The sequence below is a fragment of the Lampris incognitus genome, chromosome 15 (genome assembly GCF_029633865.1).
Source record: "Lampris incognitus isolate fLamInc1 chromosome 15, fLamInc1.hap2, whole genome shotgun sequence".
NCBI classification, from domain to species: Eukaryota; Metazoa; Chordata; class Actinopteri; order Lampriformes; family Lampridae; genus Lampris; species Lampris incognitus.
In genome coordinates, this window is record NC_079225.1 from 20,103,935 (window position 1) to 20,120,735 (window position 16,801).

The 16,801-nt window shown below is 45.5% G+C and overlaps 8 non-coding genes across 8 annotated transcripts; all 8 read right to left on the bottom strand.

Annotated features, from left to right (window-relative positions):
- Positions 1-962: 962 nt before the first annotated feature.
- Positions 963-1,154, bottom strand: LOC130125770 (U2 spliceosomal RNA). The gene has a single exon (XR_008811617.1). It is a non-coding gene; the product is annotated as a U2 spliceosomal RNA (small nuclear RNA).
- Positions 1,155-3,172: 2,018 nt separating this feature from the next.
- On the bottom strand, positions 3,173-3,364 carry LOC130125703 (U2 spliceosomal RNA). The gene has a single exon (XR_008811552.1). It is a non-coding gene; the product is annotated as a U2 spliceosomal RNA (small nuclear RNA).
- A 2,016-nt stretch (positions 3,365-5,380) lies between these two features.
- On the bottom strand, positions 5,381-5,572 carry LOC130125746 (U2 spliceosomal RNA). The gene has a single exon (XR_008811593.1). It is a non-coding gene; the product is annotated as a U2 spliceosomal RNA (small nuclear RNA).
- Positions 5,573-7,617: 2,045 nt separating this feature from the next.
- Positions 7,618-7,809, bottom strand: LOC130125771 (U2 spliceosomal RNA). The gene has a single exon (XR_008811618.1). It is a non-coding gene; the product is annotated as a U2 spliceosomal RNA (small nuclear RNA).
- A 2,018-nt stretch (positions 7,810-9,827) lies between these two features.
- On the bottom strand, positions 9,828-10,019 carry LOC130125781 (U2 spliceosomal RNA). Its single transcript, XR_008811627.1, has one exon. It is a non-coding gene; the product is annotated as a U2 spliceosomal RNA (small nuclear RNA).
- Positions 10,020-12,037: 2,018 nt separating this feature from the next.
- Positions 12,038-12,229, bottom strand: LOC130125787 (U2 spliceosomal RNA). The gene has a single exon (XR_008811633.1). It is a non-coding gene; the product is annotated as a U2 spliceosomal RNA (small nuclear RNA).
- A 2,044-nt stretch (positions 12,230-14,273) lies between these two features.
- Positions 14,274-14,465, bottom strand: LOC130125783 (U2 spliceosomal RNA). Its single transcript, XR_008811629.1, has one exon. It is a non-coding gene; the product is annotated as a U2 spliceosomal RNA (small nuclear RNA).
- Positions 14,466-16,508: 2,043 nt separating this feature from the next.
- On the bottom strand, positions 16,509-16,700 carry LOC130125809 (U2 spliceosomal RNA). Its single transcript, XR_008811653.1, has one exon. It is a non-coding gene; the product is annotated as a U2 spliceosomal RNA (small nuclear RNA).
- Between the last annotated feature and the right edge of the window lie 101 nt (positions 16,701-16,801).

Genomic DNA, 16,801 nt, shown 5'->3' on the forward strand with positions numbered 1-16,801 from the left:
CTGCACCCTAATCTCGCTAGACATCACAATGTCATCTGCAAACACCATAGTCCACGGAGACTCCTGCTGATCTCGCCCGTCAACCTGTCCATCGCCATTGCAAACAAGAAAGTGCACAGAGCCGGTCCTTGATGTAATGCCACCTCCACCTTGAACCCATCTGTCATTCCGAACGCACAACTCACCGCTGTTAGTCCTCCCTACCCACATACCCTGCGCCACTCCTATATAGGTTGCTGCAACTCCCGACTCCCGACTTCTTGATGCAATACCAAGCCTCCTCTCTCGGCACCCTGTCATATGCTTTCTGTAAACGATGCAACTCCTTCTGGTGTCTTTTTAAATTGTTTAGATCTGGACTTTAAAAGAATTTTCTTTTTGACAATATTGCGGATGTTTTGCTGTCCAGTCTCTCTGTGTGCATTCTTTAAAACTTCTTACTGTGAGTGTCACATTTCTGGCAATACAGTAATACATGGTCCACTGTTTCTTCCTCTCGAAAATAGTCCCACTTTCCATTATTATGCTTTCCAAACACATAGAGCTAAGTGTTTAGACCAGTATGAGCATTCTTTAGTCTTACCACTCTTCTGCTCTTGTATTTCATCGTCCAGACCTGCAATCCCACGTAAGAGGTCAGTCCACGTTGTTTAACTATAGCTTGAAACGTTCGAATACGGTTGGAAAGGACAGTATGAATACACAAGTGAATGGATTACACATGTATCCGCAAAGGAAATGAACCACTACTTGAGTGCCGGGAGATATGTTATTAGCGCGACGTGACCTCGCCACGACTGATAATATTCTTAATAATAGTCAAACTCCCGGCGTACATACTTGGCTATCGTCAAAGAAGATGACATAGATCCGTCTGAACACAAGTAGAGTGTCGTGCCGAAAATGATGGACCCGATTGTGACAGTAACTGAAGAAACATATCTTAATATTCAATACAACGAAAGGAGTGCACCGTTCCTAGAAGTAATGCAATACCAGGTCGATGCGTGGAGTGGACGCAGCAAGCCCCGATTCCATATCCCTGTTGCAAAAATCAATTTAATATATGGTCCCCGGAATAGGGGACGTATCAGATATTAAACTGATAAGAACAGATACTACACTTGATCTTAGCCAAAAGGCCGAGAAGCGATACTGGTGTGAAGGTGAGCTGCGAGGCGCACTCGCGTACATATAAATACCATCGACGGGTCCACCACAAACCACATGCCGCTCATTGTTCTACAACGAAAGTTCTTGCATACTGCAAATAAGTAAGATGTATACAAGTCTTATCGCTCACTTAATGTACAAAAACAAAGGGATTAAAAAGAAGACGTCGGCTATCTTTAGTCACGCGGTGCCACTGCAGCCAATGGGAAATGATTAAAAATGACGTGATAAAGTCAGTCCATTTAAGAAGGACGGATGCGATTAACATGCTCCCGTTTTCTACTGTGGCACAACCGCATGATGCATACAAACAGAATCGTTGAATGAAATGACAGGGATTTCTAACTGCTCCCGCTAGGGGTCGCCACAGCGGATCACCAATTTCATACTTGTCCTGTCCGCTGCATCTTGCTCTGGCACACCAGCCACCTGCATGTCCTCTCTCACCACATCCATAAACCTACTCTCTGGCGTTCCTCTTTTCCTCTTGCCTGGCAACTCCATATTCAGCACCCTTCTCCCAAAATACCCAGCATTTCCCCTCCACACTCGTCCAAACCATCTCAATCCTGGCTCTCTCGCTTGCTTTGTCTCCAAACCGACCAACGTGAGCTGTCCCTCTAATATACTCTTTCCTAATCCTGTGCTTCTTCGTCAATCATAATGAAAACTTTAGCATCTTCAACTCTGCCAGTCCAGCTCCGTCTCCAAACCGTATAACATAGCTGGTCTTACAACCATCTTGTAACGCTTCCCTTTAACTCTTGCTGGAACCCTTCTGTCACAAAAAACTCCTCACACTCTTCTCCACCCACTCCACCCTGCCTGCACTCTCGTCTTCTCCCCTCTTCTACACTCCCCGTTACTTTGGAAAGTCGACCCCAAGTATTTAAACTCATACGCCTTCATCGCCTCTATTCCTTGCATCCTAACCATTCCACTCGTCTTCCCTTTCATATGTATTCCGTCTTGTGCCTTCTGACGTTCATTCCTCGTCTTTCCAGTGCATACCGCCACCTCTACAGGCTCTCCTCAACCTGCACCCTACTCTCGCTACACATCACAATGTCATCTGCAAACATCATAGTCCACGGAGACTCCTGCTGATCTCGCCCGTCAACCTGTCCATCGCCATTGCAAACAAGAAAGTGCACAGAGCCGGTCCTTGATGTAATGCCACCTCCACCTTGAACCCATCTGTCATTCCGAACGCACAACTCACCGCTGTTAGTCCTCCCTACCCACATACCCTGCGCCACTCCTATATAGGTTGCTGCAACTCCCGACTCCCGACTTCTTGATGCAATACCAAGCCTCCTCTCTCGGCACCCTGTCATATGCTTTCTGTAAACGATGCAACTCCTTCTGGTGTCTTTTTAAATTGTTTAGATCTGGACTTTAAAAGAATTTTCTTTTTGACAATATTGCGGATGTTTTGCTGTCCAGTCTCTCTGTGTGCATTCTTTAAAACTTCTTACTGTGAGTGTCACATTTCTGGCAATACAGTAATACATGGTCCACTGTTTCTTCCTCTCGAAAATAGTCCCACTTTCCATTATTATGCTTTCCAAACACATAGAGCTAAGTGTTTAGACCAGTATGAGCATTCTTTAATCTTACCACTCTTCTGCTCTTGTATTTCATCGTCCAGACCTGCAATCCCACGTAAGAGGTCAGTCCACGTTGTTTAACTATAGCTTGAAACGTTCGAATACGGTTGGAAAGGACAGTATGAATACACAAGTGAATGGATTACACATGTATCCGCAAAGGAAATGAACCACTACTTGAGTGCCGGGAGATATGTTATTAGCGCGACGTGACCTCGCCACGACTGATAATATTCTTAATAATAGTCAAACTCCCGGCGTACATACTTGGCTATCGTCAAAGAAGATGACATATATCTGTCTGAACACAAGTAGATTGTCGTGCAGACAATGATCGACCCGATTGAGACAGTAACTGAAGAAACATATCTTAATATTCAATACAACGAAAGGAGTGCACCGTTCCTGGAAGTACTGCAATACCAGGTCGATGCGTGGAGTGGACGGAGCAAGCCCCGATTCCATATCCCTGTTGCAAAAATCAATTTAATATATTGACCCCGGAATAGGGGACGTATCAGATATTAAACTGATAAGAACAGATACTACACTTGATCTTAGCCAAAAGGCCGAGAAGCGATACTGGTGTGAAGGTGAGCTGCGAGGCGCACTCGCGTACATATAAATACCATCGACGGGTCCACCACAAACCACATGCCGCTCATTGTTCTACAACGAAAGTTCTTGCATACTGCAAATAAGTAAGATGTATACAAGTCTTATCGCTCACTTAATGTACAAAAACAAAGGGATTAAAAAGAAGACGTCGGCTATCTTTAGTCACGCGGTGCCACTGCAGCCAATGGGAAATGATTAAAAATGACGTGATAAAGTCAGTCCATTTAAGAAGGACGGATGCGATTAACATGCTCCCGTTTTCTACTGTGGCACAACCGCATGATGCATACAAACAGAATCGTTGAATGAAATAACACCGATTTCTAACTGCTCCCGCTAGGGGTCGCCACAGCGGATCACCAATTTCATACTTGTCCTGTCCGCTGCATCTTGCTCTGGCACACCAGCCACCTGCATGTCCTCTCTCACCACATCCATAAACCTACTCTCTGGCGTTCCTCTTTTCCTCTTGCCTGGCAACTCCATATTCAGCACCCTTCTCCCAAAATACCCAGCATTTCCCCTCCACACTCGTCCAAACCATCTCAATCCTGGCTCTCTCGCTTGCTTTGTCTCCAAACCGACCAACGTGAGCTGTCCCTCTAATATACTCTTTCCTAATCCTGTGCTTCTTCGTCAATCATAATGAAAACTTTAGCATCTTCAACTCTGCCAGTCCAGCTCCGTCTCCAAACCGTATAACATAGCTGGTCTTACAACCATCTTGTAACGCTTCCCTTTAACTCTTGCTGGAACCCTTCTGTCACAAAAAACTCCTCACACTCTTCTCCACCCACTCCACCCTGCCTGCACTCTCGTCTTCTCCCCTCTTCTACACTCCCCGTTACTTTGGAAAGTCGACCCCAAGTATTTAAACTCATACGCCTTCATCGCCTCTATTCCTTGCATCCTAACCATTCCACTCGTCTTCCCTTTCATATGTATTCCGTCTTGTGCCTTCTGACGTTCATTCCTCGTCTTTCCAGTGCATACCGCCACCTCTACAGGCTCTCCTCAACCTGCACCCTAATCTCGCTAGACATCACAATGTCATCTGCAAACACCATAGTCCACGGAGACTCCTGCTGATCTCGCCCGTCAACCTGTCCATCGCCATTGCAAACAAGAAAGTGCACAGAGCCGGTCCTTGATGTAATGCCACCTCCACCTTGAACCCATCTGTCATTCCGAACGCACAACTCACCGCTGTTAGTCTTCCCTACCCACATACCCTGCGCCACTCCCATATAGCTTGCTGCAACTCCCGACTCCCGACTTCTTGATGCAATACCAAGCCTCCTCTCTCGGCACCCTGTCATATGCTTTCTGTAAACGATGCAACTCCTTCTGGTGTCTTTTTAAATTGTTTAGATCTGGACTTTAAAAGAATTTTTTTTGACAATATTGCGGATATTTTGCTGTCCAGTCTCTCTGTGTGCATTCTTTAAAACTTCTTACTGTGAGTGTCACATTTCTGGCAATACAGTAATACATGGTCCACTGTTTCTTCCTCTCGAAAATAGTCCCACTTTCCATTATTATGCTTTCCAAACACATAGAGCTAAGTGTTTAGACCAGTATGAGCATTCTTTAATCTTACCACTCTTCTGCTCTTGTATTTCATCGTCCAGACCTGCAATCCCACGTAAGAGGTCAGTCCACGTTGTTTAACTATAGCTTGAAACGTTCGAATACGGTTGGAAAGGACAGTATGAATACACAAGTAAATGGATTACACATGTATCCGCAAAGGAAATGAACCACTACTTGAGTGCCGGGAGATATGTTATTAGCGCGACGTGACCTCGCCACGACTGATAATATTCTTAATAATAGTCAAACTCCCGGCGTACATACTTGGCTATCGTCAAAGAAGATGACATATATCCGTCTGAACACAAGTAGAGTGTCGTGCAGACAATGATCGACCCGATTGAGACAGTAACTGAAGAAACATATCTTAATATTCAATACAACGAAAGGAGTGCACCGTTCCTGGAAGTACTGCAATACCATGTCGATGCGTGGAGTGGACGGAGCAAGCCCCGATTCCATATCCCTGTTGCAAAAATCAATTTAATATATTGTCCCCGGAATAGGAGACGTATCAGATATTAAACTGATAAGAACAGATACTACACTTGATCTTAGCCAAAAGGCCGAGAAGCGATACTGGTGTGAAGGTGAGCTGCGAGCCGCACTCGCGTACATATAAATACCATCGACGGGTCCACCACAAACCACATGCCGCTCATTGTTCTACAACGAAAGTTCTTGCATACTGCAAATAAGTAAGATGTATACAAGTCTTATCGCTCACTTAATGTACAAAAACAAAGGGATTAAAAAGAAGACGTCGGCTATCTTTAGTCACGCGGTGCCACTGCAGCCAATGGGAAATGATTAAAAATGACGTGATAAAGTCAGTCCATTTAAGAAGGACGGATGCGATTAACATGCTCCCGTTTTCTACTGTGGCACAACCGCATGATGCATACAAACAGAATCGTTGAATGAAATGACACCGATTTCTAACTGCTCCCGCTAGGGGTCGCCACAGCGGATCACCAATTTCAGACTTGTCCTGTCCGCTGCATCTTGCTCTGGCACACCAGCCACCTGCATGTCCTCTCTCACCACATCCATAAACCTACTCTCTGGCGTTCCTCTTTTCCTCTTGCCTGGCAACTCCATATTCAGCACCCTTCTCCCAAAATACCCAGCATTTCCCCTCCACACTCGTCCAAACCATCTCAATCCTGGCTCTCTAGCTTGCTTTGTCTCTAAACCGACCAACGTGAGCTGTCCCTCTAATATACTCTTTCCTAATCCTGTGCTTCTTCGTCAATCTTAATGAAAACTTTAGCATCTTCAACTCTGCCAGTCCAGCTCCGTCTCCTGTCTTTTCATCAGTGTCACTGTCTCCAAACCGTATAACATAGCTGGTCTTACAACCATCTTGTAACGCTTCCCTTTAACTCTTGCTGGAACCCTTCTGTCACAAAAAACTCCTCACACTCTTCTCCACCCACTCCACCCTGCCTGCACTCTCGTCTTCTCCCCTCTTCTACACTCCCCGTTACTTTGGAAAGTCGACCCCAAGTATTTAAACTCATACGCCTTCATCGCCTCTATTCCTTGCATCCTAACCATTCCACTCGTCTTCCCTTTCATATGTATTCCGTCTTGTGCCTTCTGACGTTCATTCCTCGTCTTTCCAGTGCATACCGCCACCTCTACAGGCTCTCCTCAACCTGCACCCTACTCTCGCTACACATCACAATGTCATCTGCAAACATCATAGTCCACGGAGACTCCTGCTCATCTCGCCCGTCAACCTGTCCATCGCCATTGCAAACAAGAAAGTGCACAGAGCCGGTCCTTGATGTAATGCCACCTCCACCTTGAACCCATCTGTCATTCCGAACGCACAACTCACCGCTGTTAGTCCTCCCTACCCACATACCCTGCGCCACTCCTATATAGGTTGCTGCAACTCCCGACTCCCGACTTCTTGATGCAATACCAAGCCTCCTCTCTCGGCACCCTGTCATATGCTTTCTGTAAACGATGCAACTCCTTCTGGTGTCTTTTTAAATTGTTTAGATCTGGACTTTAAAAGAATTTTCTTTTTGACAATATTGCGGATGTTTTGCTGTCCAGTCTCTCTGTGTGCATTCTTTAAAACTTCTTACTGTGAGTGTCACATTTCTGGCAATACAGTAATACATGGTCCACTGTTTCTTCCTCTCGAAAATAGTCCCACTTTCCATTATTATGCTTTCCAAACACATAGAGCTAAGTGTTTAGACCAGTATGAGCATTCTTTAGTCTTACCACTCTTCTGCTCTTGTATTTCATCGTCCAGACCTGCAATCCCACGTAAGAGGTCAGTCCACGTTGTTTAACTATAGCTTGAAACGTTCGAATACGGTTGGAAAGGACAGTATGAATACACAAGTGAATGGATTACACATGTATCCGCAAAGGAAATGAACCACTACTTGAGTGCCGGGAGATATGTTATTAGCGCGACGTGACCTCGCCACGACTGATAATATTCTTAATAATAGTCAAACTCCCGGCGTACATACTTGGCTATCGTCAAAGAAGATGACATAGATCCGTCTGAACACAAGTAGAGTGTCGTGCCGAAAATGATGGACCCGATTGTGACAGTAACTGAAGAAACATATCTTAATATTCAATACAACGAAAGGAGTGCACCGTTCCTAGAAGTAATGCAATACCAGGTCGATGCGTGGAGTGGACGCAGCAAGCCCCGATTCCATATCCCTGTTGCAAAAATCAATTTAATATATGGTCCCCGGAATAGGGGACGTATCAGATATTAAACTGATAAGAACAGATACTACACTTGATCTTAGCCAAAAGGCCGAGAAGCGATACTGGTGTGAAGGTGAGCTGCGAGGCGCACTCGCGTACATATAAATACCATCGACGGGTCCACCACAAACCACATGCCGCTCATTGTTCTACAACGAAAGTTCTTGCATACTGCAAATAAGTAAGATGTATACAAGTCTTATCGCTCACTTAATGTACAAAAACAAAGGGATTAAAAAGAAGACGTCGGCTATCTTTAGTCACGCGGTGCCACTGCAGCCAATGGGAAATGATTAAAAATGACGTGATAAAGTCAGTCCATTTAAGAAGGACGGATGCGATTAACATGCTCCCGTTTTCTACTGTGGCACAACCGCATGATGCATACAAACAGAATCGTTGAATGAAATGACAGGGATTTCTAACTGCTCCCGCTAGGGGTCGCCACAGCGGATCACCAATTTCATACTTGTCCTGTCCGCTGCATCTTGCTCTGGCACACCAGCCACCTGCATGTCCTCTCTCACCACATCCATAAACCTACTCTCTGGCGTTCCTCTTTTCCTCTTGCCTGGCAACTCCATATTCAGCACCCTTCTCCCAAAATACCCAGCATTTCCCCTCCACACTCGTCCAAACCATCTCAATCCTGGCTCTCTCGCTTGCTTTGTCTCCAAACCGACCAACGTGAGCTGTCCCTCTAATATACTCTTTCCTAATCCTGTGCTTCTTCGTCAATCATAATGAAAACTTTAGCATCTTCAACTCTGCCAGTCCAGCTCCGTCTCCAAACCGTATAACATAGCTGGTCTTACAACCATCTTGTAACGCTTCCCTTTAACTCTTGCTGGAACCCTTCTGTCACAAAAAACTCCTCACACTCTTCTCCACCCACTCCACCCTGCCTGCACTCTCGTCTTCTCCCCTCTTCTACACTCCCCGTTACTTTGGAAAGTCGACCCCAAGTATTTAAACTCATACGCCTTCATCGCCTCTATTCCTTGCATCCTAACCATTCCACTCGTCTTCCCTTTCATATGTATTCCGTCTTGTGCCTTCTGACGTTCATTCCTCGTCTTTCCAGTGCATACCGCCACCTCTACAGGCTCTCCTCAACCTGCACCCTACTCTCGCTACACATCACAATGTCATCTGCAAACATCATAGTCCACGGAGACTCCTGCTGATCTCGCCCGTCAACCTGTCCATCGCCATTGCAAACAAGAAAGTGCACAGAGCCGGTCCTTGATGTAATGCCACCTCCACCTTGAACCCATCTGTCATTCCGAACGCACAACTCACCGCTGTTAGTCCTCCCTACCCACATACCCTGCGCCACTCCTATATAGGTTGCTGCAACTCCCGACTCCCGACTTCTTGATGCAATACCAAGCCTCCTCTCTCGGCACCCTGTCATATGCTTTCTGTAAACGATGCAACTCCTTCTGGTGTCTTTTTAAATTGTTTAGATCTGGACTTTAAAAGAATTTTCTTTTTGACAATATTGCGGATGTTTTGCTGTCCAGTCTCTCTGTGTGCATTCTTTAAAACTTCTTACTGTGAGTGTCACATTTCTGGCAATACAGTAATACATGGTCCACTGTTTCTTCCTCTCGAAAATAGTCCCACTTTCCATTATTATGCTTTCCAAACACATAGAGCTAAGTGTTTAGACCAGTATGAGCATTCTTTAATCTTACCACTCTTCTGCTCTTGTATTTCATCGTCCAGACCTGCAATCCCACGTAAGAGGTCAGTCCACGTTGTTTAACTATAGCTTGAAACGTTCGAATACGGTTGGAAAGGACAGTATGAATACACAAGTGAATGGATTACACATGTATCCGCAAAGGAAATGAACCACTACTTGAGTGCCGGGAGATATGTTATTAGCGCGACGTGACCTCGCCACGACTGATAATATTCTTAATAATAGTCAAACTCCCGGCGTACATACTTGGCTATCGTCAAAGAAGATGACATATATCCGTCTGAACACAAATAGATTGTCGTGCAGACAATGATCGACCAGATTGACACAGTAACTGAAGAAACATATCTTAATATTCAATACAACGAAAGGAGTGCACCGTTCCTGGAAGTACTGCAATACCAGGTCTATGCGTGGAGTGGACGGAGCAAGCCCCGATTCCATATCCCTGTTGCAAAAATCAATTTAATATATGGTCCCCGGAATAGGGGACGTATCAGATATTAAACTGATAAGAACAAATACTACACTTGATCTTAGCCAAAAGGCCGAGAAGCGATACTGGTGTGAAGGTGAGCTGCGACCCGCACTCGCGTACATATAAATACCATCGACGGGTCCACCACAAACCACATGCCGCTCATTGTTCTACAACGAAAGTTCTTGCATACTGCAAATAAGTAAGATGTATACAAGTCTTATCGCTCACTTAATGTACAAAAACAAAGGGATTAAAAAGAAGACGTCGGCTATCTTTAGTCACGCGGTGCCACTGCAGCCAATGGGAAATGATTAAAAATGACGTGATAAAGTCAGTCCATTTAAGAAGGACGGATGCGATTAACATGCTCCCGTTTTCTACTGTGGCACAACCGCATGATGCATACAAACAGAATCGTTGAATGAAATAACACCGATTTCTAACTGCTCCCGCTAGGGGTCGCCACAGCGGATCACCAATTTCATACTTGTCCTGTCCGCTGCAGCTTGCTCTGGCACACCAGCCACCTGCATGTCCTCTCTCACCACATCCATAAACCTACTCTCTGGCGTTCCTCTTTTCCTCTTGCCTGGCAACTCCATATTCAGCACCCTTCTCCCAAAATACCCAGCATTTCCCCTCCACACTCGTCCAAACCATCTCAATCCTGGCTCTCTCGCTTGCTTTGTCTCCAAACCGACCAACGTGAGCTGTCCCTCTAATATACTCTTTCCTAATCCTGTGCTTCTTCGTCAATCATAATGAAAACTTTAGCATCTTCAACTCTGCCAGTCCAGCTCCGTCTCCAAACCGTATAACATAGCTGGTCTTACAACCATCTTGTAACGCTTCCCTTTAACTCTTGCTGGAACCCTTCTGTCACAAAAAACTCCTCACACTCTTCTCCACCCACTCCACCCTGCCTGCACTCTCGTCTTCTCCCCTCTTCTGCACTCCCCGTTACTTTGGAAAGTCGACCCCAAGTATTTGAACTCATACGCCTTCATCGCCTCTATTCCTTGCATCCTAACCATTCCACTCGTCTTCCCTTTCATATGTATTCCGGCTTGTGCCTTCTGACGTTCATTCCTCGTCTTTCCAGTGCATACCGCCACCTCTACAGGCTCTCCTCAACCTGCACCCTACTCTCGATACACATCACAATGTCATCTGCAAACATCATAGTCCACGGAGACTCCTGCTGATCTCGCCCGTCAACCTGTCCATCGCCATTGCAAACAAGAAAGTGCACAGAGCCGGTCGTTGATGTAATGCCACCTCCACCTTGAACCCATCTGTCATTCCGAACGCACAACTCACCGCTGTTAGTCTTCCCTACCCACATACCCTGCGCCACTCCTATATAGGTTGCTGCAACTCCCGACTCCCGACTTCTTGATGCAATACCAAGCCTCCTCTCTCGGCACCCTGTCATATGCTTTCTGTAAACGATGCAACTCCTTCTGGTGTCTTTTTAAATTGTTTAGATCTGGACTTTAAAAGAATTTTTTTTGACAATATTGCGGATATTTTGCTGTCCAGTCTCTCTGTGTGCATTCTTTAAAACTTCTTACTGTGAGTGTCACATTTCTGGCAATACAGTAATACATGGTCCACTGTTTCTTCCTCTCGAAAATAGTCCCACTTTGCATTATTATGCTTTCCAAACACATAGAGCTAAGTGTTTAGACCAGTATGAGCATTCTTTAGTCTTACCACTCTTCTGCTCTTGTATTTCATCGTCCAGACCTGCAATCCCACGTAAGAGGTCAGTCCACGTTGTTTAACTATAGCTTGAAACGTTCGAATACGGTTGGAAAGGACAGTATGAATACACAAGTGAATGGATTACACATGTATCCGCAAAGGAAATGAACCACTACTTGAGTGCCGGGAGATATGTTATTAGCGCGACGTGACCTCGCCACGACTGATAATATTCTTAATAATAGTCAAACTCCCGGCGTACATACTTGGCTATCGTCAAAGAAGATGACATAGATCCGTCTGAACACAAGTAGAGTGTCGTGTCCCGACAATGATCGACCCGATTGTGACAGTAACTGAAGAAACATATCTTAATATTCAATACAACGAAAGGAGTGCACCGTTCCTAGAAGTACTGCAATACCAGGTCGATGCGTGGAGTGGACGGAGCAAGCCCCGATTCCATATCCCTGTTGCAAAAATCAATTTAATATATAGTCCACGGAATAGGGGACGTATCAGACATTAAACTGATAAGAACAGATACTACACTTGATCTTAGCCAAAAGGCCGAGAAGCGATACTGGTGTGAAGGTGAGCTGCGAGCCGCACTCGCGTACATATAAATACCATCGACGGGTCCACCACAAACCACATGCCGCTCATTGTTCTACAACGAAAGTTCTTGCATACTGCAAATAAGTAAGATGTATACAAGTCTTGTCGCTCACTTAATGTACAAAAACAAAGGGATTAAAAAGAAGACGTCGGCTATCTTTAGTCACGCGGTGCCACTGCAGCCAATGGGAAATGATTGAAAATGACGTGATAAAGTCAGTCCATTTAAGAAGGACGGATGCGATTAACATGCTCCCGTTTTCTACTGTGGCACAACCGCATGATGCATACAAACAGAATCGTTGAATGAAATGACAGGGATTTCTAACTGCTCCCGCTAGGGGTCGCCACAGCGGATCACCAATTTCAGACTTGTCCTGTCCTCTGCATCTTGCTCTGGCACACCAGCCACCTGCATGTCCTCTCTCACCACATCCATAAACCTACTCTCTGGCGTTCCTCTTTTCCTCTTGCCTGGCAACTCCATATTCAGCACCCTTCTCCCAAAATACCCAGCATTTCCCCTCCGCACTCGTCCAAACCATCTCATTCCTGGCTCTCTCGCTTGCTTTGTCTCCAAACCGACCAACGTGAGCTGTCCCTCTAATATACTCTTTCCTAATCCTGTGCTTCTTCATCAATCTTAATGAAAACTTTAGCATCTTCAACTCTGCCAGTCCAGCTCCGTCTCCTGTCTTTTCATCAGTGTCACTGTCTCCAAACCGTATAACATAGCTGGTCTTACAACCATCTTGTAACGCTTCCCTTTAACTCTTGCTGGAACCCTTCTGTCACAAAAAACTCCTCACACTCTTCTCCACCCACTCCACCCTGCCTGCACTCTCGTCTTCTCCCCTCTTCTACACTCCCCGTTACTTTGGAAAGTCGACCCCAAGTATTTAAACTCATACGCCTTCATCGCCTCTATTCCTTGCATCCTAACCATTCCACTCGTCTTCCCTTTCATATGTATTCCGGCTTGTGCCTTCTGACGTTCATTCCTCGTCTTTCCAGTGCATACCGCCACCTCTACAGGCTCTCCTCAACCTGCACCCTACTCTCGCTACACATCACAATGTCATCTGCAAACATCATAGTCCACGGAGACTCCTGCTCATCTCGCCCGTCAACCTGTCCATCGCCATTGCAAACAAGAAAGTGCACAGAGCCGGTCGTTGATGTAATGCCACCTCCACCTTGAACCCATCTGTCATTCCGAACGCACAACTCACCGCTGTTAGTCTTCCCTACCCACATACCCTGCGCCACTCCTATATAGGTTGCTGCAACTCCCGACTCCCGACTTCTTGATGCAATACCAAGCCTCCTCTCTCGGCACCCTGTCATATGCTTTCTGTAAACGATGCAACTCCTTCTGGTGTCTTTTTAAATTGTTTAGATCTGGACTTTAAAAGAATTTTTTTTTGACAATATTGCGGATATTTTGCTGTCCAGTCTCTCTGTGTGCATTCTTTAAAACTTCTTACTGTGAGTGTCACATTTCTGGCAATACAGTAATACATGGTCCACTGTTTCTTCCTCTCGAAAATAGTCCCACTTTGCATTATTATGCTTTCCAAACACATTGAGCTAAGTGTTTAGACCAGTATGAGCATTCTTTAGTCTTACCACTCTTCTGCTCTTGTATTTCATCGTCCAGACCTGCAATCCCACGTAAGAGGTCAGTCCACGTTGTTTAACTATAGCTTGAAACGTTCGAATACGGTTGGAAAGGACAGTATGAATACACAAGTGAATGGATTACACATGTATCCGCAAAGGAAATGAACCACTACTTGAGTGCCGGGAGATATGTTATTAGCGCGACGTGACCTCGCCACGACTGATAATATTCTTAATAATAGTCAAACTCCCGGCGTACATACTTGGCTATCGTCATAGAAGATGACATAGATCCGTCTGAACACAAGTAGAGTGTCGTGCCGACAATGATCGACCCGATTGTGACAGTAACTGAAGAATCATATCTTAATATTCAATACAACGAAAGGAGTGCACCGTTCCTGGAAGTACTGTAATATCAGGTCGATGCGTGGAGTGGACGGAGCAAGCCCCGATTCCATATCCCTGTTGCAAAAATCAATTTAATATATGGTCCCCGGAATAGGAGACGTATCAGATATTAAACTGATAAGAACAGATACTACACTTGATCTTAGCCAAAAGGCCGAGAAGCGATACTGGTGTGAAGGTGAGCTGCGAGCCGCACTCGCGTACATATAAATACCATCGACGGGTCCACCACAAACCACATGCCGCTCATTGTTCTACAACGAAAGTTCTTGCATACTGCAAATAAGTAAGATGTATACAAGTCTTATCGCTCACTTAATGTACAAAAACAAAGGGATTAAAAAGAAGACGTCGGCTATCTTTAGTCACGCGGTGCCACTGCAGCCAATGGGAAATGATTAAAAATGACGTGATAAAGTCAGTCCATTTAAGAAGGACGGATGCGATTAACATGCTCCCGTTTTCTACTGTGGCACAACCGCATGATGCATACAAACAGAATCGTTGAATGAAATGACACGGATTTCTAACTGCTCCCGCTAGGGGTCGCCACAGCGGATCACCAATTTCAGACTTGTCCTGTCCTCTGCATCTTGCTCTGGCACACCAGCCACCTGCATGTCCTCTCTCACCACATCCATAAACCTACTCTCTGGCGTTCCTCTTTTCCTCTTGCCTGGCAACTCCATATTCAGCACCCTTCTCCCAAAATACCCAGCATTTCCCCTCCACACTCGTCCAAACCATCTCAATCCTGGGTCTCTCGCTTGCTTTGTCTCCAAACCGACCAACGTGAGCTGTCCCTCTAATATACTCTTTCCTAATCCTGTGCTTCTTCGTCAATCATAATGAAAACTTTAGCATCTTCAACTCTGCCAGTCCAGCTCCGTCTCCTGTCTTTTCATCAGTGTCACTGTCTCCAAACCGTATAACATAGCTGGTCTTACAACCATCTTGTAACGCTTCCCTTTAACTCTTGCTGGAACCCTTCTGTCACAAAAAACTCCTCACACTCTTCTCCACCCACTCCACCCTGCCTGCACTCTCGTCTTCTCCCCTCTTCTACACTCCCCGTTACTTTGGAAAGTCGACCCCAAGTATTTAAACTCATACGCCGTCATCGCCTCTATTCCTTGCATCCTAACCATTCCACTCGTCTTCCCTTTCATATGTATTCCGTCTTGTGCCTTCTGACGTTCATTCCTCGTCTTTCCAGTGCATACCGCCACCTCTACAGGCTCTCCTCAACCTGCACCCTACTCTCGCTACACATCACAATGTCATCTGCAAACATCATAGTCCACGGAGACTCCTGCTGATCTCGCCCGTCAACCTGTCCATCGCCATTGCAAACAAGAAAGTGCACAGAGCCGGTCCTTGATGTAATGCCACCTCCACCTTGAACCCATCTGTCATTCCGAACGCAAAACTCACCGCTGTTAGTCTTCCCTACCCACATACCCTGCGCCACGCCTATATAGGTTGCTGCAATTCCCGACTCCCGACTTCTTGATGCAATACCAAGCCTCCTCTCTCGGCACCCTGTCATATGCTTTCTGTAAACGATGCAACTCCTTCTGGTGTCTTTTTAAATTGTTTAGATCTGGGCTTTAAAAGAATTTTTTTTGACAATATTGCGGATATTTTGCTGTCCAGTCTCTCTGTGTGCATTCTTTAAAACTTCTTACTGTGAGTGTCACATTTCTGGCAATACAGTAATACATGGTCCACTGTTTCTTCTTCTCGAAAATAGTCCCACTTTCCATTATTATGCTTTCCAAACACATAGAGCTAAGTGTTTAGACCAGTATGAGCATTCCTTAATCTTACCACTCTTCTGCTCTTGTATTTCATCGTCCAGACCTGCAATCCCACGTAAGAGGTCAGTCCACGTTGTTTAACTATAGCTGGAAACGTTCGAATACGGTTGGAAAGGACAGTATGAATACACAAGTGAATGGATTACACATGTATCCGCAAAGGAAATGAACCACTACTTGAGTGCCGGGAGATATGTTGTTAGCGCGACGTGACCTCGCCACGACTGATAATATTCTTAATTATAGTCAAACTCCCGGCGTACATACTTGGCTATCGTCAAAGAAGATGACATAGATCCGTCTGAACACAAGTAGAGTGTCGTGCAGACAATGCTCGACCCGATTGTGACAGTAACTTAAGAAACATATCTTAATATTCAATACAACGAAAGGAGTGCACCGTTCCTGAAAGTACTGCAATACCAGGTCGATGCGTGGAGTGGACGGAACAAGCCCCGATTCCATATCCCTGTCGCAAAAATCAATTTAATATATGATCCCCGGAATAGGGGACGTATCAGATATTAAACTGATAAGAACAGCTACTACACTTGATCTTAGCCAAAAGGCCGAGAAGCGACACTGGTGTGAAGGTGAGCTGCGAGCCGCACTCGCGTACATATAAAAACCATCGACGGGTCCACCACAAACCACATGCCGCTCATTGTTCTACAACGAAAGT